General features: G+C 37.6%; 1 long non-coding RNA gene and 1 other non-coding gene across 2 annotated transcripts; both read left to right on the top strand.

The window, feature by feature from the left end:
* Positions 1-16,693: 16,693 nt before the first annotated feature.
* Positions 16,694-18,399, top strand: LOC139190403 (uncharacterized). Its single transcript, XR_011574653.1, has 2 exons — positions 16,694-16,765; positions 17,287-18,399. It is a non-coding gene; the product is annotated as an uncharacterized lncRNA (long non-coding RNA).
* Positions 18,400-21,318: 2,919 nt separating this feature from the next.
* Positions 21,319-21,528, top strand: MIR156F (microRNA MIR156f). Its single transcript, NR_120843.1, has one exon. It is a non-coding gene; the product is annotated as a microRNA MIR156f (primary transcript).
* Positions 21,529-22,621: the final 1,093 nt, after the last annotated feature.

Raw genomic sequence — 22,621 nt, 5'->3', positions numbered from 1 at the left:
AACCTAGATTGTGTTTCGTAAACATTGGTTTTGCTCATGAATAAAGAAAATATGAAAACCCAGATTCCGACGAGAAACAGTGGCTTCTAGGCCATTTTCCGACCAACTCCGGCCACCACACATCTTGAAATTGGTACGAACCTCTTCCTTGTTCCTTGGGCTTCAATTTGGTATATTGCATGATAGGTTTTAGTCACGTTTTAGGGTTCTCCCTTGAAACTGACCAACCTTGCCTGAAAACGTGTCGACCCGACCTGCAAAACCCAACCTCAAATCCCCTAATCCAGCCTAAACCTTGGGCCTATGTAACCAAGCCCAACTCAGAGACCCAACCCACTAAGCTAAGCCCAAACCCAATTGCCCAGGCCTAACATGGCGGCTGAAAACCCCCGGCCCAACCCAAAACCCAGAACCTTGGCCATCACGTGGGTCCCGCATGAGCCTACACAAAGATGCGCGTGAGCGCCTGTCTTGGTTGACGAGTGGAGTAGACGCGCCTTCCTTGGAGGTACTTTGCTCTGCCACTGTCCACGACGGCGCCGACGACTTTTTCGACCAACTTTTCGGCAACCTAACTCGTCGCGTGACGGCAGGTGCGACGGTGCTGGGGATACCTAAGGTCCCCCTTTATGTTTTTCAACGTCCTTAATTCGTTTATGAAGTCCGTTTCCCAAAATTCAATTGTTATGATAGAGTTTTATTAATTGGTACCTCTATGTGATTAGGTGCAATTGTGTATGGCATTTCCGTCCTCTCTTGTTTGCATGCCTCTTCAACGGTGAAGTATCTGTGAGTGAACCTTTTCTAAAGTGCATATTTTTATTATTAGAAATGCATACATGAAAAGCATGATTTTATGTCTACGTTTTATGAAACGTTTATGAGTAAAATGGTTTCATGCTTTATGAATTATCAGGCTTATTCGACTTTACTTTCTTTGTGGTATATATGATTGATGACTATATACCTACTTATGAACGTGGTTTTACGATATGACGTTTTAGTTACTGAACTCCAATTTGAGATATATATATATATATATATATATTAGAAATATTATGTTTATGTTTTATGTGCTTATTTTGGTGGCTATTCATATGATACTGCCTACAGGCGAATGATACTTATATTGGCTTCAGTCGGGCGTTTAGTTGGTGGCTTCGGCCAGAAGATACTTATACTGGCTTCGGCGGGGCATTTGGCTGGTCACTTCGGCCGGGTGTTTGGTTGGTGGTTTCGGCTGGAAGATACTTATATATTGGCTTCGGCGGGGCGTTTGGCTGGTAGCTTCAGCCAGGTGTTTGGTTGGTGGCTTCGGTCGGAAGATGTAGTGCCTACAAGCGATTGTGATAATACTACTAAGCATAACACTATATGATATATGTTTTACGAAAGGTTTTATGGCATGTTAGGGTTTTGGAAAACCTATTACATATTATACTATTGAGTTTTGATAAACTTTGGGGGTTAGTATGTTGATGAATAATTGTTTTAGTATTACTATATATCAACTTGGTTTATTCATGTTTTACTTTGCGCTCCCTCAAGACTTAGAAACGAGGCGTACAATCCCGGCATCATGGCACTCCTGCATCAGCATCTTCGAGTCCTCTCGGTGTAGGACTCATCCCTTTGTTCATTCAATTTAATATTATTCCTTTTTAGTGTCTCAGATTAGTTGTATGTTATGAACACGTTTCATAATTGCGTAATCATTATAACTAAATTTACAAGTTTTATTTATGTCGGTTAATTGTTTCTAGTCATCATGCATCGTAATATGGCTTTGTCACCTTCGGGTGTTGGCCAGCACATGCCTACCCTGGTGTTTAGTGAATATCAGGGTCGAGTGTGTCAATTTGGTATCAGAGCGTGGTTTGTTCAGAGCATACTTAGGATCTTCTGTTACTGTAGTAGTCTGTCGATCATGACATCATTTGGATGTCACGACTTCCAAATTTGGTGCCATTCGGCGTAGTTATGCAAATCTTTCTCTGTATGAATTGTCACTTTCTGGTTGAAATACAAGGATTCGTGTCGGGATTATGCCTCATCGATGACGAAATTGATTGTTGGACGACTTTCAACATCATACCGATACTTTACAACATGTGTTCCCTATGAATTGCGGGTAGAGTTAGTTTTACATTAAAGTGACTTGAATTAGAAATCTTAATAAGAGGAAGTCTGGTTAAGACCAGCTACAGATCTGAAGTGGCGATGCCACTCTGCAACATGCATTCTTTAGGAATTGCGGGCAGAGTTAGATCTGCATATGAGTGTTTGGAAATTGAAACTTTTTAATGGTATGAGTTGGTTAAGACCAACTGGAGACCCGAAACGGTGATGCTACTCTTCAACATCCATTCCTTAGGAATTGCGGGTAAAGTTGTATCTACATAGGAATGTGGTGAAACGGAAAAATCTAAGTGGTTTGAATTTGGAAGACCTGAATCGGTGACGTCACTCTGCGACAATCGTTCCCTAGAAATGGTGGGCAGAGTCATATCTTTATGGAAATTATTCGAAACATTCGAAGTTCGTGTTAGTGAAAGCGAGTAAACGCTAGTTGTTACGAAGTTTAGTAAGTGGTAGTTTGGTGGGATCAGATCAATGCTCTCGAACTCATTCCTACTGAGGAAATTCGTGTGGACCCTTAGAGTAATTCTTGACGATTGTTCTATCGATAACCTTCTCGCTTACTCCAACCATGAGGTCAAGTTCACTAAACATTAACAATCAGTTGTACGTCAAATTCTTCGAACGTTGTTTTTGTTTAGGGTAGATACTCTTCTTGGGAGTTTCTTTGATAACAGATGTTATTCTCATCAATTTCCAAAAGAGGTTACAACTGTTGGAAATTGAAAATCCTCACAAGATGTTGTGAAGTACGAAATATCTTTGGTTTTGTCAAATCATATCAGCAGTTCTTAACTATTCTTTGGGTTAGACCTACTTCTTTTTTGGCTAAGAAACTAGTCAACCTTATTGCAATGCTGACGGCGAACGAAGTTTTTGAAAACGGGGTATTGTCTCATCTGATTGTAGCTTTTACACTTTTCGAATTTCTGCGGTGGTGTATTATTAAATGTTGGATGCACGTTGATGCAGCATGATCAAGTAACGCATGTACCTCTTGATGATTGGAACCGCATGATGTGAACCATCCTATCTTTGATCTAGAGTTGATAACGATCTTTCTTGCTGTAAAATGTGGTGATGTTTTCTATTCAGTGAGAAATGTTGCATCCTTTTTACCAAAGAAGTTGTAGTGTGTTTTCACACAGAAATAGTTGAGTTTGTGACTAAAGAGGTGGATGGAACTCATCGGTGAGTTGTTTGCACCTCTGAGTACCATCATGGCCAGGCAACTGTCGTAGCTGATTCTCTTAGTAGGAAATCCAATGGACAGTTTACCTCCATCCGCGCTATCCATATCCCGCTATTGTTTTCTCTCCGAAGAATTAGTTTTACTTTGGCGTTTAACCCACGGTGAGTGTTGTCGGCTCACATTTCAGCTTATGCCATGCATGCTGGCAGTATTAAATTGTACCATTGTTTTCGTCCATTTTATTACTGGCATTGTATGAATGGGATGTCACTGAATATGTGAGTAGACATCTGGTTTACTGGTAAGTGAAAGCGGTGAGATGGAAGCCATTGGGCTTATCTCAATTTCCTTCTAGTCTTGTTTGGAGGTGGGAAGAAATTCCCATGATTGTCCTTTTTGGGTTGTCAGGGACTCATTAAGGATGCGAATGGAAATGGGTGAATGTCACCATAGATTTCTAGTACAAACCATCTTGTACACGTGGAGACTATGATGACGTTTCGGTATTTGTTGATCAACTCACTCGTCGTATTATCTACCAGTACGAGAAGAATATAATTCAATCGTTTGGAAAAATTCTTCATTCTAGATTTCTTTAAACTAACGTCTCAATTTACATCGATTGCGATTGTAATCCCAATTTCACCTCCTGGTACTGGAAGGCATTTGAGTCAAATTTGGGTTCGTGCTTACCCTACGACACTTCGTATCATTTCTAATGCAGGCAGACTGTTTAGGAGAATCACTCAGATATGAAGGTTTAGTCGGAACCATCAGTCGTTCAATCACCCATTAACATTCTATCGAGCAAAATCATTACCACTGATGATTGAATATCCCTAAGATTATTGTCCCTGAGTTATAGTTGTAACATGTTGTTGTGAAAGTTGGAATAAGGAAAAAGTTTGAGTTCCTGTTTATCAGATTACTTTTTACTACCACCCGAGTCGAGTCAGCACTCAACCATTTCGACTTGCCATCACAAGAATCAAGTTAGGTACTTACACATATTCTTGCATCAAAGCTACGCATTCACTCCAGTTATCATATACTTTAGATTTATTAGACTTGTTTTGACCCTTAAATTCGTGAGTGTTCGCTTAGCCTTCTTGGCATCGCTATTCGCTAAATCCAAGAAAAAAAATCAATGAATCAGCTTGCGTAGGCGTTGTGAATCACATTATTCTGGTTCTCATTGTATCGTCACTTTTGTACCTCATCGTGATGCGCATTTCACTTCTAAGTTTTGTGAAGTTTTCGTGAAGGTCTTGAGTACTAAGTTGTTTGTCCTGTAACCCATTTTTATTTGCAGACTGTTAGATAGTCTTGAACGAACAATCTAGATATAGAAAGATGTGTTGCATTCCTTTGATTTGTGTTTTCTAAATGATTAGATTTTGCACCGATCTCTTTTGGAGTAGTTACAACGATAGTTTTTATTTTCAGTTTGAGTATGGCACTATGTGAAACTTGGTTTGATAGATTCTATTGGTAGCACTTGAGTGGAGTTTTACGAATTGGTTTTCGGATGTTTGATTTCTTTTGGTTGTGGGAAACTGTGTGCTTATGTCGTTGTTGACTTGAGTTTGGGTAAATTGGTATGTTTGCACCCTTAGGAAATTATTGCATGCTTATCAAGACAACAATGTGTTGTCGGTATCGCGGGCGGCCGACTGTGATATCGATGGCTTATTCTTTTTTATGCAACCACTCTGACTTGATTTCTTCTTTATACATATATTCTTTCCCATCTTCGAGTATTTATGTATAGTACATTATTTCAAATTTCAGGATGAAATTTTCTTAACGGGGGTAGATTGTGACGACCCATCCTAGAATTTATGCAATAGATAGGTATTTTCATAATTTTCACTTTGGGTTTAAGATATTTTGATTTGGGTTACTATTTGGTCTTAATTGGTGAGCCATGTGAGGCCCAGCCTTTGGGTTTTGTCCCCCAGCCCAATCATTTATTTCCCTCTCCTTCTTCTCTCTTCCCTCTCCTCCCTATTAACCACTCTCGGATCCCTCTCTACTCTCTATGTTCTCCCTCTTCTTCGCCAAGCACAACATACACACGCATACACTTATTCCCTTCGACGAACATCATCACCCACCACCAGTGATAGGCCTTCTCCCTTCCTCCTTCTCTGTGAAGCACATAGACTACCCAACAACCCTCTCCAGTGAGTTCTCGACTTCCCGACTCGAGGTAGGCCTCGGGATTCTTTTGATTCTTACTCTTTCGTGTTAGGGGTTTAACTATAACCTAGATTGTGTTTGGTAAACGTTGGTTTTGCTCAGGAATAAAGAAAATATGAAAACCTAGATTCCGACGAGAAACCGTGGCTTTTAGGCCATTTTCTGACCAACTCCGGCCATCACACATCTTAAAATTGGTACAAACCTCTTCCTTGTTCCTTAGGCTTCAATTTGGTATATTGCATGATAGGTTTTAGTCACGTTTTAGGGTTGAATGGAGCTTGGATAGCTCCGGCTTTCTTCTCCCTCGAAACCAACCAACATGGCCTGAAAACGGGTCAACCCAACCCGCAAAACCCAGCCCAAATCCCATAATACAGCCAAACCTTGGGCCTATGTAACCAAGCCCAACTCAGAGACCCAACCTACTAAGCCAAGCCTAAACCCAGTTGTCCAAGCCCAACCTTGCGGCCCAAAACCCTCGGCTCTGTAATACCCTGAAAATTTAAACATATGAATTATATATTCATAATTATGAATATGTGAAGAAAATCGAAAATAAATTAATTTACGGTTATGAAAACAAAATTGGGAAAATTGTAAAGTTTTGTTTCCGGAAATTATTATAATCTATGTATTGGTATTATTGAGATTTTATGTTATTTTTCAAGATATTCTATTAATTTTTTTGAGTTTAGTTTTAAATTAAATTGGTTACGAAGTTTGAAGTTTGGAAATTAATTATTTAAAATTTGTAGACCATTTGAGGTCACAATTTATATTTTTGAATAGAGCTCAATCTTATGAACGCGTAGACGCAAACCGTTCGTGAAACGGAATTATAACGAAAGAGTTATTAACGTTTGAAGTTAGGGATATTTTTGTAAATTTCATCTTTAATCTAGAAGGCTCCAATTTATGGAGCAATCATGTGGGGCCACCTGGATGGCTGAGATGAAAAGGGGAGGAGAGAAAGGAGGGAAAGGAAAGAAAGGAGGGAAAGGAGAGAATGAGGGCCAATCAGAAAGAAGAGAAAGGAAGGGAAATGAGAAAATAAAAGGAAGGGAATCGGATCCCCTTTGAGAACCTGTGACTCAACCCGGTTCCATCTCCCAACTCCGGCCACTGTTGACGATGATGTTGGTGTCAAAATGACCTTACCTCGAGGCCATTTGATCCCTCTCCTATTTTCATTCGAAAATTTAATAAAATTTGGTGGATTTTGAGAGGAAACCGTACGGAGGGGCGCACGGGTTTGGCTTCGATTCACCATGATCTAAAGCTAACTCTGCCATCACCACCACCCATAGTCTCCCCTCAACCTTAGGAACAAATCCCGTGCATTGGTTGAGGCGTCGGAGTGGTTTTCGAGGCGAATCAAGAACACCCAAAATGAAGGGTTTCCGATGGCTCGTGGCCAATTTTAGGTGTTTCCCGGCCAAATTGGACTTGGCCACAGGTATGAAAGTTGTTCCCCTCACTGAGATCTACTTGCCTGTAAAATTTGGTAATTTTTGGAAATAGTTGATATTTTCCCGCAATTCGGGGCGGCGCTTGACCAGCGGGCCGCCATTGTCTTTTTCATGCAAATTTCGATATTCTGAATCCATAATTGGTAACCATTTGATGTGATTTGATTGTGAAAGCTAATGGTAAATATGGTGGTTACTAGAATATGTTTGGAAATTGATAAAGAAGGGAAGGAAGGAAATGTGAACTACGAAAAGCTTGATCCCGATCAAGGGTACGTAGGCAGTCTAACAGTGTTAGATGTAGCCTTAAATAATCAAGAAAAAATCCTTGTTTGAGGAATTGAGCTAAGTAAGGAATTTGGTGAAAATTTTGAGATTTAACCTTATGTTTTGGTGGTTAAATGTTGGTCATAAATCAATAAGTGAGAAATGGAGAAAATTGAAGTAGAGAATCGTAAGTAATGATAGTTAATTAAACAAGAGTTTAGTTGGGCCTATCACCGATAATTATTCTCGAAAATAAATATTTCGGGGGCGGGTTGTTACAAATCGTATCAGAGCAAATGATCTTGCTCTACAATATGCAATATTCTCGAATTCTTGTTGGTGTGAATTATGATATGAACTATGGTGGCATGATTTTGAAAGAAAAAAAATGTGAATAAAGTGGCATTCATGTGACATATATATGTGAGATACATATATGATTTGCATTGTGTTAGTGGTGCAATTTTCATGGTGATTATGAAAAATCCGATAGTAGGAATTATTATTTGCATTGATATTGCATTATTCTCTAAGTTCTTTGAATAATGAGTAAGTTATGTGGAATATATATATATATATATATATATATATATATATATATATATTTGAATGTTAAGGAATTTATTTGGATATGAACATTTGACTCAAGTCTCGGATAAATCTTAAATGGGATTGATATTATGTTATGAGTTATGAAAATATTTGAATGTTAAGATGATAGTGGAATTGTGACATGTAGATGGAAGAGTTGTATTATACCTATGCCTGTGAGAAATATTGAATTGGGTAGAAAATGTCGTCGATGTTGATTTGGGCGAAAAAGGCCTGTGGATGTCAATTTGGGCGTGATAGCCCGTGGAATTGGAGGATGAGTAATATGGGCACAAAGACCCGAAGATGTGTGATGTGGGCAAAAAGGCCTAAGGATGTTGATTTGGACGAAAAAGCTCGTGGATATTGATTTGGGCGAAAAAAAAAATAAAGAAAAAAGAAGCCCGTGGATGTGGATTTGGGCGAAATGACCCATGGAATGTGGAAAAGTGATTGAATGGGCATAAAGACTGAGTATTTTCGGGAGAAAAGCTCCATGTGTAGGCTGTGAGAATGAATTATTGAAGTAATAAGAATATGTGATGTGTATTGGCCAGGTATATTACAATCTTTTCCAGTCCACTAGTAGCTGATTGGAAAAAAAAATGGTGGTGGAAACATTGTTTTGACAACGATCATAAAGATTTCTTCATTTATTATTGGTGGACATGAATGAAAATATGGAATGAGATCCTGAGTTCGTTTAATATAAAAATTTCCAGTTGAGTTTTTGTGTTTGATGAGGAGAATTGACGAGGAAATTTTATAAATTACGAATTTGATTGGTTGGTTTGCCATTAACGAATTATGGTGTGAAATTCTGATATTTTGTTAGCCACGATAGTCATGGCTTGAATTTTGACATTTGATGTTGCCAATATTGTTTATGACCAGAATCTCTGATATTGGTGTTGCCAAAAGAAATGGTAAGTGGTATTACCAATAATTATGATATAAATTTCCAATTACTGTGAATGGGATTTCGTATGAAGATTCATCGAATGAGAATGAAATCATAAACTGAGGTTATGATTTGGTTATTATAATTTGAAATGGTGGAAAGACCATGAAGTTTCCTTCATTTATTATTGGTGGATATGAGTAAAATTATGGAATGAAACATTGAGTTCATTTAATATAAACGACTTCCCAATTGTGTATTTACAGTTGATGGAAATAATTGTTGGGGAAAGCTTGTAAATACAAACTAGATTGGTTTGGTTACCATAGTCATGAGTTATTATTGTTAGATTTGATATTGCGAACAGACCTGAGGAAGAACACGTATTTTCATGACTATGTGATTAATAAGGATTAGTTTTGTTGGCCAATAAAGTTGTACAATATATAAATCCCTCTTCATTGATTGATGAAATGTGAATAGTGCTCTAGAAGTGTGGCTCACAAATTTATTCTACACTTTGAAGCAATTTCAAAGAGAACCAATTGAAATAAAGAAAAAAAATAAGGTTTTAAATTTACTATGGGTAATTTAGTTTAATGGTGGATATGAAATGAAATCATAGAATGAGATTGATTTCGTTCAATGTTAATGGTATTGCATATTTGGTTTTAAACTCCTTCCCATTACTTAGTGAGTGTGATTGGAAATTTTAATGGTTGGTTAAAATTTTGATATTTACTTAGCCACTAAAGATTATGGCTTGAAATTATGATATTTAATTGACTAAAGATGGTTATGGCTGGAATTTATGATAATCGTGGTTATTATGCTAGTATATATCTAGCCAATGGTTGATGTGGTTTGATGTTTTGGTATTTATTTAGCCAACAAGAATTATGGTTTAAGGTTGATATTATTTTTGCCAATGTGTATGAGATATTTATTTTGCCAATGAATGTGGCTGGGAATCTGAGAGTGTGGGTGAGAATCATAATTATTATTCGTTGGATGCTTATTTTGGAGCCTAAATAAAATCGTAAACTGAGATTATGATATCATTCACCATTAAAGGAATGGTGGAAATAATTCTAATTCCTTTTCGTTATTCAATGGTTGAAATCTCGGGGACGAGATTTATTTTAACTGGGGGTGAATGTAATACCCTGAAAATTTAAACATATGAATTATATATTCATAATTATGAATATGTGAAGAAAATCGAAAATAAATAGATTTACGGTTACGAAAATAAAATTGGGAAAATTGTAAAGTTTTGTTTCTGGAAATTATTATAATCCATGTATTGGCATTATTGAGATTTTATGTTATTTTTCGAGAAATTATATTAATTTGTTTGAGTTTAGTTTTAAATTAAACTGGTTACGAAGTTTGAAGTTTGGAAATTAATTATTTAAAATTCGTAGACCATTCGAGGTCACAATTTATATTTTTGAATAGAGCTCCATCTTATGAATGCGTGGACGCAAACCATTCGTGAAACGGAATCATAACGAAAGAGTTATTAACGTTTGAAGTTAGGGATATTTTTGTAAATTTAATCTTTAATCTAGAAGGCTTCAATTTCTGGAGCAATCCTGTGGGGCTGCGTGGACGGCTGAGATGAAAAGGGGAGGAAAGAAATGAGAGAAATGAGGGAAAGGAGAGAAGGAGGGCCAATCAGAAAGAAAAGAAAGGAGGGGAAATGAGAAAATAAAAGAAAGGGAATCGAATCCCCTTTGAGTACCCGTGACCCGACCCGGTTCCATCTCCCAACTCTAGCCACCATTGACGACGATGTTGGTGTCAAAATGACCCTTACCTCGAGGCCATTCGATCCCTCTGCTATTTTCATTCGAAAATTTAATAAAATTTGGTGGATTTTGAGAGGAAACCGTACGGAGAGGCGCTTTAGCTTCAATTCACGATGATATGAAGCTAACTCTGCTCATCACCACCACCCATAGTCTCCCCTCAACCTCAAGAACAAAGCCCGGGCATTGGTTGGGGCGTCAAAGTGGTTTTAGAGGCGAATCAAGAACACCCAAAATCAAGGGTTTCCGGCGGCTCGTTGCCAATTTTAGGTGTTTCCGGAACAAATTAGACTTGGCCACATGTATGAAAGTTGTTCCCCTTACTGAGATCTACTTTCCTGTAAAACTTGGTAATTTTTTGAAATAGTTGATATTTTCCGGCAATTCGAGGCGGCACTTGACCAGCAGGCCGCCATTATCTTTTTCATGCAAAATTTGATATTCTGAATCCATAATTGGTAACCATTTGATGTGATTTGATTGTGAAAGCTAATGGTAAATATGGTGGTTACTAGAATATGTTTGGAAATTGATAAAGAAAGGAAGGAAGGAAATGTGAACTACGAAAAGCTTGATCCCGATCAAGAGTACGTAGGCAGTCTAACAGTGTTAGATGTAGCCTTAAATAATAGAGACAAAAACCTTGTTTGAGGAATTGAGCTAAGTAAGGACTTTGGTGAAAAATTTAAGATTTAACCTTATGTTTTGGTGGTTAAATGTTGGTCATAAATCAATAAGTGAGAAATGGAGAAAATTGAAGTAGAGAATCGTAAGTAATGATAGTTAATTAAACAAGAGTTTAGTTGGGCCTATCACCGATAATTATTCCCGAAAATAAATATTTCGAGGCAGGGTGTTACGGCCCCAACCCAGAACCCTAGCCAGCGTGTGTATCCCCACGTGGGCCTGTGCATAAACGGTTGTCTTAGCCGGTGCGTGGAGCACACGCGCCTCCACCGTAGGTACTGTGCTCTGCCGCCGTCCACGACGACGACCAAGACAGCTCTGACAACTTTTTCGGCCAACTTTCCGGTGACCCAACTCGGCGCGTGCGACGGCGCATGGGGTTACCCGAGGTTCCCCCTTATGTTTTTCGACGTCCTAAATCTTTTTATGACGTTCGTTTTCCGAAATTCAATCGTTATGATATAGTTTTATTAATTGGTACCTTTATGTGATTAGGTTTAATTGTCTATGGCATTTCTATCATCTCTTGTTTCCATGCCTCTTTGATGATGAAGTATCTGTGAGTGGACCTTCTTCTAAAATACATATTTTTATTATTAGAAATGCATACATGAAAAGCATGATTTTATATCTACGTTTTATGAAACATTTAGAGTAAATTGGTTTCACGCTTTATGAATTATCATGCTTATTCGACTTTACGTTCTTTGTGGTATATATGATTGATGACTATATACCTACTTATGAACGTGGTTTTACGATATGACATTTTAGTTACTGAACTCCGATTTGAGATATATATATTAGAAATATTATGTTTATGTTTTATGTGCTTATTTAGTGGTTATTCATATAATATTGCCTACGGGCGAATGATACTTATATTGGCTTCGGCCCGACGTTTGGTTGGTGGCTTTGACTGGAAAATACTTATATGGGCTTCGGCCGGGAGTTTGGTTGGTAGCTTCGGCCGGAAGATACTTATATATTGGCTTTGGCCGGAAGATGTAGTGCCTACGGGTGATTGTGATACTACTACTAAGCACAACACTATATGATATATGTTTTACGAAATGTTTTATGGTATGCTAGGGTTTTGGAAAACCTATTACATATTATACTATTGAGTTTTCATAAACTTTGGGGGTTAGTATGTTGATGAATAACTGTTTTAGTATTACTATATATCAACTTGGTCCACTCATGTTTTGTTTTGCACCCCCTGAGGACTTAGAAACGAGGCGTACAATCCTGGCATCATGGCACTCCCGCATCGGCATCTTCGAGTCCTCTCGGTGTAGGACCTATCCATTTGGTCATTCAATTTAATATTATTCCTTTATAGTGTCTCGAATTAGTTGTATGCTCTGAACACGTTCCACAATTGCATAATCATTATAATTAAATTTACAAGTTTTATTTATGTCGGTTAATTGTTTCTAGTCCTCATGCATCCTAATATGGCTTCGTCACCTTCGGGTGTCGGCTGTCACGTGCCTACCCTAGTATTTGGTGAATATCAAGGTCGGGCATATTAACATCACATTCCACTTCCATGGGCTTCAACCAAGCGTTTGGTTGGTGGCTTCGGCCGGAAGATGTAGTGCCTATGGGTGATTGTGATACTACTACTAAGCACAACACTATATGATATGTGTTTTACGAAAAGTTTTATGGTATGCTAGGGTTTTGGAAAACCTATTACATATTATACTATTGAGTTTTCATAAACTTTGGAGGGTAGTACGTTGATGAATAATTGTTTTAGTATTACCATATATCAACTTGGTCCACTCATGTTTTGTTTTGCGGCCCCTCAGGACTTGAAAACGAGGCGTACAATCCTGGCATCATGAGACTCCCGCATCGGCATCTTTGAGTCCTCTCGGTGTAGGACCCATCCATGTGTTCTTTCAATTTAATATTATTCCTTTTTAGTGTCTCGGATTAGTTGTATACTCTGAACACGTTCCACAATTGCATAATCATTATAATTAAATTTACAAGTTTTATTTATGTCGGTCAATTGTTTCTAGTCCTCATGCATCCTAATATGATTTCATCACTTTCGAGTGTCGGCTAGCACGTGTCTACCTTGGTGTTTGGTGAATATCAAGGTCGTGCGTGTCAACATCACATTCCACTTCCATGTAGGGTTGGGTTCGGTTTGAAACGATTCGGTTAAAAAACATTCGGTTTTTTTCAGTTCGGTTTTTTTTCGGTACTGTTTCGGCCCGGTTCGGGTTTTTTTTCCCCCTCTTCTTCAATAGCAAAAAAAAAATTCCTATACAAATGCCAAAAGGAACTTTGGTTAAACACTATTGATGGCTGATTCCACAGATTAAGCAAGGACAAGTAGACAAAGTTCACAATTGGGTCGCAGCCACATACAGAATATAACCATATACAAATCTCTAAAGCTGAATCTGCATAACCACAGAATTGGAAAGACTGTACACATTTTAACTCCACATCAACCCGAAGTTGAGTTTTCTCCAATGAAAATAATTTTATGAAAGAACATTTATTCATGCCTTAATCCATAAATTTCAAATCTTGAACTGACCCAGATGGCCAAATGTGAAATATAAAATTATAAATAACCCTTTTTTTTCTTTCTACAACTAAAGGGGCTCCAAGAAGCTCCACTCAAATACCGAAAATCCAAACTAACATAGCAAAAATTGAAACTTTTTCAGTATTCAGATCCAACTCAAATCAAAGGTTTACAAACAATCAAGAAAATTATTAACTTCAACTAGCAATTACATGTCTACTTTCAGAATAAAGCCCTAAATCTCCCCCAAATTCACAGCACTCCAACTACCAATTACATGTCCACTTTTAGATTACATACAACCGGGAGTACACAAGAGGAAGACACAGAGGAGAGGATGAGGAGGAACCTGAAAGCCGATGTGGAAGATGCCGCTGAGGCCGATACCGTCCATGAAGAAATTCGCGAGGAGAACCAGAGAAGAATGAGGGAGAGGGTATGATTTGGAGGAAAAGAGGAAGAAACTAAGAAAGCAGAGCATGGAGGTGCAAGAATTCGACGGTGGGAGAGAGCGAGGCTGAGAAGTCAGAACAAAAAGGAGATGAAATGGGAGTAAATGGGACGGCTAGGGTTTTGTGTTTAGAAATCTTATAAAGAATTAAAAGATCCAGAATCAGTATAAATATTTTACTAATACAATTATAGTAACACAAAGCTTGTTGTCAAGTTGGCTGAAGTAAACACTCTCAACCTGGAGGTAAGGGGTTCGAAGCTTTTGGCCTCCAGATTTCAGTGTTGTATATGATTTAAATAATTAAATATAAATCGGTTCAGTTTGGTCGGTCCGGTTTCTGGACCATCAAAATTGAAATCGAACCAACCTATTTCGGTTCGGTTCGATTCACTTAGTTTGGTTTGGTTTTTTTCGGTTTCGGTTCGGTGTTCGGCTCGATTTTTTTCGATTTTCGGTTTTTTGAACCCACCCCTACTTTCATGTTTTCAGCATGTATATCTTGGGCAATTAACAACCTAGCTTTTTGGAAAGTAATTAATGCTAGCGAGTCAACCTCTTCATCACTAGAATCCACGACCATATTCAAATCAGGTAAATTTGTTCTAATAGGGTCATGAACCTCGCCAATCACAATCTTATCGGGATTGTCCAAATTGTCGTGGTCTTCATTCAGGTCAACCGTCCGAGCTCTCTACTGCCGTTGCGACCTTCTTTGCTCTGGTGGATCATCATCGCCGTCAAGTGATAGAGCTTTAATAGACGAGGTCGGAGAAGGATCCAAACCAAAGCGTTTCCCCGTCGTCCTCTTTACGCAAGACATCCTCCTAAAACTATCTCCCATAGGGTTTTGATAAATCATCATCATTTTGTTCTCGAAAAAGCTCACATTAATCTTCAATATGATTCATTATCCCGCATAAGAAGTATGTCAATGGTAGCTTTTCATATCTCACATCCACTTCAACCTTTTTCCCTTCAAGTAGCAGGCAGACACTTTGCCGAAGAGGCTTGGTAATATATGTTTTGTGCGAACTCATAATATACTCCCCATGGCTTCACCTTTCCTACTCTGATCCATCACAACATACTCACCCAATTGATTTGCAATAAAATGACCCATCTGTCTCGTCATATAGGGCAACGTTATGCCCTTAAGTTGAACCCATAAATCTTGTGAATTCAGTGGAATCATGTGTGGTTGAGTGAGTTCGTCTGCCTCCGCGAGAACCAACAACGCTCCATCAAAAAGCCAGGGACCACCTTTATGGATCATACTCTTCTCCCTTGCCGAATCAAAACCAAAGGAAAACAAATTCTGCTCCAGTTCCACGATTGTAACCTTAGCCCTAGGTCGCCAAATAAACTGCATATGTCTTTTGAATCTCTCAGTATTCAACGTTTTCCTCGTTAATACTTTTCCAACTAGGAAAACCCTAGTTGTCTTCAATAACACACCTTCCGTCTTATCAACTACCACAACTTGTTGCTCCTCCTCCGTAAAGACTAATCGTTCCGAAAAGCCAAATACCATGTCCTTCATTGAAAACCAAACCAAACTAAATAGCCTTTGGCCCAAATTTCACACAAGCGCCACGCAGCTCGCACCTCCTTGAAAACTATACAGCAAAACTATCCACACCAAAGAACTTGTTATCGAGAAACCCTTTATGCCGTTGTCGGAATAGAAATAGGAATCGTCGTCGAGCGACTGTTTTTAATATTCTCTCCTAGGAAATCCTAGAGAGCTAAAATTGTTTTTTCTGACTTTTAACAGAAAATCAATTAAAATTCAATGAATCAATTGTAGCAGATTAGGTAGACAATTCAAAAACTTTTATTAATTTTGACTATATATTTTTGTACACTTGATTTCGATGACTAAACTATGTTAAATTTTATTATTTAAAAGAGATTTTTTATATTGTGATTTTGTAATTTGAATAATTATCATACAAGTAGAAAGTATAGTAATTATTCATTGTAAGTAGAAAGTACAGTAAATAGGTAACAAACTATTTTTGTGTAGGAATTCTTCCACAATTATGTGGAGCCAAATTTATCAGGATCTAGGGGTATGTTTGTTTGCCTTCACTAGCTTTCTTTGGACTGGACTAGACTAAATGATAGTCCAGTCTGGTGTTTGTTATTTACACGGACAAGAGTTAATGAGACTAAAGGGGACTCGCCCCAACTGAACGCCTCGTTAGCCGTTCTTAGCGAGAGCCCTCAATTTCTAGTGGACTCCTAGTCCCGTCTTCCATCGCAGCTGATCCATCCGTCTTCTTCTCCTTCACACCTTCGCCATCTCCTTTCTCCTTCGAGACTTCGCGCCCTCTCCCTTGGGCCTTCATCTTCACCATCCCGCCCAAAAGCTAAACCCAGAGGCCGAACAAAAACTATTAAAGAGTCTACCGACTCCCTCCGGCAAACACAGCCATGGTTATTGCTTCAACCGCAACTCCCGCTCCTTCCTGGTTCACGCCCAAGAGGTGATTCATTTTCTTACACTTTTGTGTTTATTTATTTATTTGTTATGTTCTGGGGTCTGTTTGGTTGGTAAGAAAATATGGAATTCAAGAGAGAGTTTTGGCCTTTTTATATTTTTTAGGGTTTTTTATTGTTTTTGTTACTTGGGTCTGGGAAATACACGGTATTTCTATGTGGGTTTCAGATATTTTGGTGATTTCTTAGTTTTTCTCTACTTTTCCGGCAACCAACTCAGAAATTCAGTTTTTCTCCATTGTGAGCACTAAATATTCTTTCTGTGAAAGTTTATGGATGGAAAGGGAAAATAGTGAGAATTGTTGGATGATTAATTAGTTAAACTATTTTGAAATTGAAAGGAGGAGATGATGTATCATGTAAATGAACGCTCTAGAGTTAAGAATATATTTATAAGTTTGAGCTTTCAGCTGCGTTGAGTCAAGTATCATTTGAAGGTTTTGCAAGACTTTTGAGTCACTTTAGTATCTCGTTGTGCAATATGAATGACTTTGTGCTGTGATTGCAGGTTACTTGTTATCTTTTGCTTGATTAACTTGATAAATTATGTGGACCGAGGAACAATAGCAAGCAATGGTGTCAATGGGAGCCTTGAAACTTGTACAGATAGTGATATATGCACGGCTGGTACTGGGATTCAGTAAGATACTAAGAACAATTTGATGGTTTCCTTGTTTCTCTGGCTTTTCATATTTGGTTATGTTCATGCATTGCTTGATTCCATTTATTTAAATGTGCTGAGTTTTCAGGTTTTCGCATATAATCATGTTCTAGATGCTATGGTATAGAAACATTATTGAGATTTATGAAATAAACAAATGTTCATCTGTATTAATTTGTTATGGATATAAAAGTTTCACTTGATTTCTAAAAGCACCGTATTTGAGATGTTGCCAAATTTGTTCTCTGATTAATTTACTTAGCTATGGTGTGTGAAACATATCCACCAACTACAATCTGCAGCAGTGTTGAGACTTTAAGGTTGAGGCAGTTGGGGGATTATCAGCATTTTATCCATTTTTAACCAATTTCTGTTCTGTTTACTACACGATGCTTAAAACATGCAGTCTTTTGATCTGAGTATCTGACATCATGGTTAATCTTTCTCAGTCTGAGCTTCCACCTGGGGTGGAGTCTGCTCTACTACAACAAGTTTTGAGCCTAACACCGAAAAAACTGAGTTCGTTGTCTCCGGAACAGCAATAAGTAATAAAGCTCCAACAGATGCTTCGGTGAGATCAAATTCAGCCATCGTAGCGGAGTCATAAATGGCAGTTTTGATGTAGCTAGTTGTTACATGTGCAGGCACCAACTTGCTTGCTAGAGCAACAAAAGGCGTCGTATTGATTCAATCGATTTTGATTGTTTGTAACAGTATGTTCACGTAAGGAGTTGATTAAGAGGATCTGCAGTGCAGGAGTACTATCGTATTCGTGTAGCCTACACAAGCTTGTGTTTTAGTCTAGTCAGTAAATTAGTTAGAATAGCAAAATTTTGTCTGTATCACAACATTTAAATTTACATTCCCTCAGCTAAAATTTGTTGCTTCACTTTTGACAATCCTTTGCTCCAAACGTTGTGTACTTTGCTCAAGGTATATTCATGATCTCTTCCTTTTGCATATTGTTATTGGTTTTCTTCATACTAGTTGGAGCAAGCAATTTACGAGCTCGAATCCAAATGTAGCAATGATCAAGGCTCGGCAATCCACTTGTTATTGCGCCTCACACATCATTATGGTCTTGGGATTGAATGCAATCAAACCAAAGGTGAATAATTAAGAAAAGCATTCTAAACCCTCTCAATTGTTAGGAAAACACATTTGTTATATTGATGTTTGGAGCAATACTACTCTTGAATCATGTATGTTTCTTTTGTTGGCAAAATTTGGTTTTTGTATTTTTTATTGATTCATACTCTCATCTAATATTATTAATTTTGATAATATCTTTAAATAAAAAGAAATTAAAATATAACAGTAATTTAGTCTCAATCCAAGCAAACACCAAATTGATGACATTACTATTTTCATTATCCTGCTTCTTAGTTCGATACTGTATCAAACGCTTCATTAAGTTAGTTCAGCTTAGTCCCTGAAGCTAGTCCAGTCTGAGATAGTCCGGTGCAACAAACGCACCCTAAAAGTATAATCTCTGTTTAAAAATGATAGACAGTCGTTAGTGCTTGATTGATCATTTGGTTGTATTCTTGATAAATGTGAATCTCGCATGCATTGACGATTAAGAATCATACAGGCATGTGTCGGCAAACCGCAGAAGCCAGAAAGCAAAGGAGGAGGAAGGGTAGGGTTTTATGCAATTGTTTGACAATATTGCCCTCGGGAAGGGCTACAGTGAATGGCGGACGTGGGCGGTTGGCAAAGAAGGGAAAAGCACCAAAGGTAGGTAGCTTGTCTCCCTCGATGGCGCAGTCCTATCAGCCACTCACCCCAACTTCCAAGAAGATACCCGTCCAGAGTACCTCACCCTACTATCATTGCAATCTGACGGCAGGGAATACGGCTGGTTTCATACTCAAACCCCAAGTCATATCAATCAATGGCTACAAATCATTTCAATTAAGGGCTTCTTTAAAAAATGAATTAAAATGATTAAAAATAAAGGAAAACTAATGAAAAAGATTTGAAAACTTTGGGTTTTGATGATAAGGACAAAATAAAGGGTAAAGTAAATAGTACCAGGATTGATTTTTTAGTGTAAAAATGTGGTTTTTCATTAAAGTGAACAGTACCGGGTGCTTTTCGTAAAGTTCCCTAAAAATAATTTTAGGGAAAATATTTCTGAAAAGCAAAATTTACTTACATTTTTATTAAAGATTTATTTTAAAAATATTTTCATAAAACAATTTCAAATGAACCCTAAGTGTGTTGAAACCAACTTAAGTAAAATTGCCTCATTAGGATAGCGGATAGCTCTGAGGTGAAACCAGGGTGAAATTAGTTAAACCAATATACAGAAATCCTATGTTTTTGTAGCAGTCACGTAATTATACTGCCTTATCAAAGCTTTTTATTAAGAACTTGTACCAATATGTGGAACACCATGGTGGTTTTTTTAACACCAATATCAAATAGTGATAGGTGCTAAAGTTTAAACACATTACACTGCTTAATTGCAGCGGATGCATTGTCAAACCATGGTGCTATATGATCAAGGTTTTCTTGGTGGGATCAGCTCCTAATTTTATGTCGAATTTTTGCAAAAGAGACTGATTGGGGTTTCTTATATAGTCATTTCGGCTTTTCTTGTATTGTTTTCGCTAGCTAGGTCTGGTTTTATTCATGTCTTCTTGCTGTATTTTATTTTCGGCTTTTGTGTTTTGGTGTTTGCTGTATTTCATCACCCTTACTACTGTCGTTTCGTAAAAGTGTAAAAAAGAGGGAGACTTACATACAGTGACATTAATCTGTATCAATGGCATTACTCTTTTCAATATAGCATATAATTGTCATAAGTGTTACCAATTCATATTTACTTATGCATATGAATAGACAACACTCGATAGATTCCAATTAAGTTTTTAAAATAAAATATCAATTATATCAATTATACTATAATACGTGATAATAATATCACATGATAGTATTATAATATATTATATAACGATGTGACAGGCACAGTCAGAAAACTCTCACCTCACCCATGTGTTGTAATGAACACGTACGTTACACGTACCCTGAAATAATCTCAGCCAACCAATTATTCATCTCAACACACAAAATACCAACCAAGAGTCGTCTCTGTCTCTTTGTTAATCTTTAGGTTAGTCTCAAACTTGGTTTTCCTTTTTTCTCAAAAAAAGCTTTATTTGTCTAAATAGACTTGGCTTCCCAAAAATCCAGTCAACTCGTATCCCTTTGTCTTCCTCTCCTCCCACCACAAACCTTTAAAAACATCAAATCATGAGGACTTCCCTTATTTGACCGTTCTGGGTTTCGCCGTTCCCGCACTGTGGATTCACTCAGGTCACTTCTCTGGCTACGTGTTACGGACACCTGTACGTCCCGTTCTGCTTGATAGAGAGAGAAAAAGAGAAAGGCAGAGAGGAGGTAAGATCATAAATAAGAGCAGTCAATGAAGAGAGAGAGACAGACAGTAACACAGAGACGGAGAGAGAGAGAGGGAGAGAGAGAGGGTCGTAGATAGCAGCAGTACAGCTTATTTTGGTATTGGGGTTTGTGGAGGTTGTTCCCATTTTTTCTTCGTTTTGTCTTTATTTTTCGCCATTGAGCGAAACCCTAAATTTATTTTACACCAAAATAGTATTACTCGTAGATTTTTCTGACATTTTGGTATCTTTCCTTATATGGGTTTTTGTTTTTGTTTCTTCCTGGGTTCTCAGATCCGACTCTTTTCTATCAGTCTTTTTATTACTTTCTTGCTTTGCCGAACCAAGGAATCCCTTAGATATAATGCAAAATGGATCTTGCTCTATCATTGATCAGAGATTCTCTATGAACAATACGAATCGGAGTTCTGCTTTCTTCACAAACTTTTTCTTCTTATTAATCAAAAGAAATTGGCGATTGGGTAGTTATATTATTGTGGTGAGTGTTAATTTGGTTGGGACTTAGGGTAGAAATTGACAGAAGAGAGTGAGCACACAGAGGCACTTGCCATAAAGCGTATGCCATTGCTTTTGCGTGCTCATGTCTCTTTCTGTCAGCTTCCCCATTTCCACTGCCGGATTAATATTAAGTTGTTCATTTTTAATTTCCTTCTCATCCCCATCCTTCTTCTGGTCTTTCTCTTTAATTTGTTTCACCAGTTCCCCTCTCTTCTCTCTCTCTCTCTCAAACTCTTTAATTTATGGTGCTTAATTAACTGCTCAAAAGGGAATTCAGACTTCAAAGTAAACTGAATCCCTAAGCCTAGCGTAGCTAAGAGAGCATGCTCCTGTTACTCTTTTGAAATCGGTAAGTGATTATTTGTATTATATCAATTATTTTATGTTATCTTATCAGAAACTGGTGAAATGAGAGCGTGACTTTTGATAGTGTTTTATATATAAGAATGTGGATATATCTGTTTACTGTGCGGAATTAGCGGCAAAAACCAGGTTATCAAGCATAACATTATTACGGGACCATCATTCACGCTCTCTGGTGTTAGAATGGTCCTCCCTTTCTTACCCTCCCTTCCTCACTCGTCAGCTTGAAACCCTGATCTAGTCCAAAAATTGGTAATTTTGATCCCTTTTTAAATCCATACGCATGTGATTCTAACTTGAAAACTGGTTCTTTTTTGGGCCTTTTTTGTTATTTGGTTTAATTAATGGATTTCTGTTGAACCCTATTCAGCACAGCCTGAGTAGGGTTGATTTGCTTGTTTGTTCGTACTATTGATTACAAAATTTTATTTTAAACCAGCTAGTTAGATAATTTCACACCCATTATCTTTGAAATTATCATCAGTGAATGCATATAGTTCTTATAATTCTATTGTGATTTAATATGATGATCGAAGATAAAATGAATATGGTTTTGTTATCTGTCTCTTGTTTGTCTGGTTGATTTTGCAGGTAAGGCTTATGGATTGATATAACGGTCCACCCATTGTCAAGTTGTAAGTTTTTTCTTCCTTTTTTTGGGCTTGTGTATGGAGCTATATCTTTCAAGTTTCATCAGATGAAAACTTAACAGGTATGAATTTGCTTTCCGAATTATCAAAATCGATCTGGTGGTTCATTTTGCACCGAATTTATGTATATATTTTCATCTATATGATCTATATGGCATACATATATTTATTTGGATTTTATTTTTAGACTTATGTCTCTAATTAGACGCTGCCTGGTAAGTATTTTAACCCAATTAAATACTG

This window comes from Malus domestica, chromosome 02 (assembly GCF_042453785.1).
Source record: "Malus domestica chromosome 02, GDT2T_hap1".
In the NCBI taxonomy this organism is placed as follows: domain Eukaryota; kingdom Viridiplantae; phylum Streptophyta; class Magnoliopsida; order Rosales; family Rosaceae; genus Malus; species Malus domestica.
The sequence above is the reverse complement of the archived record's forward strand: the minus strand, read 5'-3'. Positions and strand labels throughout refer to the sequence as shown.